We start from the raw sequence: 2,432 nt of genomic DNA on the forward strand, positions 1-2,432 counted from the left end.
CAATGGAAATGCGTCATAATTTCCAAGTGTTTTAAACAAAGGCTTTCCACATGTTTTTTTTTTGTGGTAGGAAAACCATTCGACATGTTTTGAAGGCCCTTGGGATACATTCAATAGATGAGATAAACAAAACTGTGTTTGATTTAGGAAAAAACTGCACAGAAGAACTGTGCTGAAGAGTGAAGAGAGAGAATAAAGTAAGGATAAAAATAAAGAAAATCCAGACGCTACCCTGCATACATGAGGGAGAAAAGTTATGACATCAAAGAGCATCGTGGATATATTCTCTGATGTTGGTTTAAGAAGGATTAATATACAACACGGCTAGATTCATAAGGTTTCAGACAAGGACAATTTTTATAGATTTGTCTCGGCACAGAGGATTTCAAATAAAACAATCAAGATGTCAAGATGCGATTGAAGTGCAAACTTTTGGCTTTAGTTCAAGGGATTTAACCAAAGTATTGCAAAACTGTTTAGCAAATCCAGCCGTGTTTAAACATAACCCTCCCACTCCCACATTCAGAGAATCAAAAGTAACTGGGCAATTTTCTGGGAAGTAGCTTCACCGTCAAATGGTGATCTTGCATTTTGTGGCTTTTCATTGGAACTCTCAGTGAGGTCTAAAGAGTTGTCAGTGCAAGTGAAGGAGGCCATCATTAGGCTGAAAAACCAAAAACCAACAAAAGCAGTGAGACACCAACATGGTTAAGCGCTTCATTTGATACACCTGTGGCAATGCAAACGGATATAGATAAAGGGGCCCAATATTTTCGTGAAGTATTGGGATTGGCCAAAATTACAACCTATTCTTCTAAAGAAAAAGTATAAAGTTATAAAGTTTTAAGAGGATCATTAGGCCTTTGACTTTTGGCATAAAAATGCTTTTTAGCATTTACTGCAAAACTGTTGTTAAACCTCTTTGAAATAAAGTTGAAAGCTGATTTTTGTTTTGTTTTTAATGTTAAAATCCACGGCGGTGGTGCACAGAGTCAAAATGATCAAACGCTAATTCATTCATCATCCAAAAGAGTGTGGACCTAACTGTCGTACACACGTTTTGCTTCAAGTCGCAGTCATATGTCACCTGATGGCATCATCAGTTCGAGTCCCGACGCTCTGAACTCCAGCTTATGTAGACTGCTGTTTGTTTTTGTAGATAATGATGATAAAATCCAAGTTCAGTAAATCGGTTCAGTGTAAAGTCTGTCTTACAGTGGGCTTTCCTTTTAAGCAAGGACTTCAATCAGTTTTTACTCTGAGGCGTTTCAATGAATCAGTCCTCTGTGTATCTTGGTTTCAAACACATTACGTGTAGTTGGGCATACAGTATTGTGATAATCTCTGAAAATCTCAGCGTGACTTGTGATGGCTCACCATAGGAGCAAAGCCACATCAAACCAAACATTGCTGGGCCGAAAAGGCACCGGGGAAAACAAACCATTAGCTCTTTGAGAAATTCATCAAAAGGTTCCTTTTTTAACAACCCACAGCAATGTCATTGTAAAGTTGAAGTAATCTGACAGTAAAATTGCTTTTGTGATTTGACTATGAAATGGTTTTAGTCCTCTGGCGGCATATTAGAAAGTACAATGATTGGACTAATCTTAGGGAGGTAACTGAGGGAGTCCACTGCTCTGTTGTTTTATGATTAAAGAGTTTTAGCTGATTACTCTGTCGGGGCAAGAGAAAAGAAAGATCTGGTTTTTTTTTTCATTTTGGTTTTTTTGGTCTGTCTGCCTTGCTGTGTTCCCCCGGCGTGTATATGTGGTTGGAATAAATGTGATGAAAGGTGTTGTGGTTTATCTCTGGACCTTTTACACTTTCTTCTCTGCTTTGTAGTTTAGAGAACCTTTGTAGCCTGGACACATGATCCTCAAGTGTTCTTAGCCAGGGTCTTAGAAGATGGGATGAATGGAAAGAGACTGATGGACACTGAAGCTATAGGATTGAAGTGGGTCCCAGGCAGAAACGGATTTGTAAGGCACGGGGATAGAGGGCACGCTATAGCAAGGATAAGCTTCAAAAAAACCCTTTTGTTCCAGATCAGTTCTGACCACACTTTTAAAATCAAAATGATGCTTTTTTTATTGACTGAGCTCTGTGGACATTACATTTTGAAACATTTTACAGCCTCTAAAAAAAAACTTCTCTTAAGATGATTTATTTATTCATGTTTTATTTGTGAATTTCAGACTAGGCTTGTGGGGGAAGGCATTACCATTTCACTATTTGTTAAAAAAGAAACATAATTAAGCCATTTTTCCATTCATGGCCAAGAGAGACTCCAATTTTTACCCTGCCAACAACAGGGATGAGGATGGCAGTGATGGTCAGTCAGTTCATCTGTCAAACCTGTTGGTGAGAGCACAGTATTTCAAAGACCCCTGAACACATCGTCATGCACTTTGCTGTGGGTTTTCCTGGTCCCC

This window comes from Oreochromis niloticus, linkage group LG3, assembly GCF_001858045.2.
Source record: "Oreochromis niloticus isolate F11D_XX linkage group LG3, O_niloticus_UMD_NMBU, whole genome shotgun sequence".
NCBI classification, from domain to species: domain Eukaryota; kingdom Metazoa; phylum Chordata; class Actinopteri; order Cichliformes; family Cichlidae; genus Oreochromis; species Oreochromis niloticus.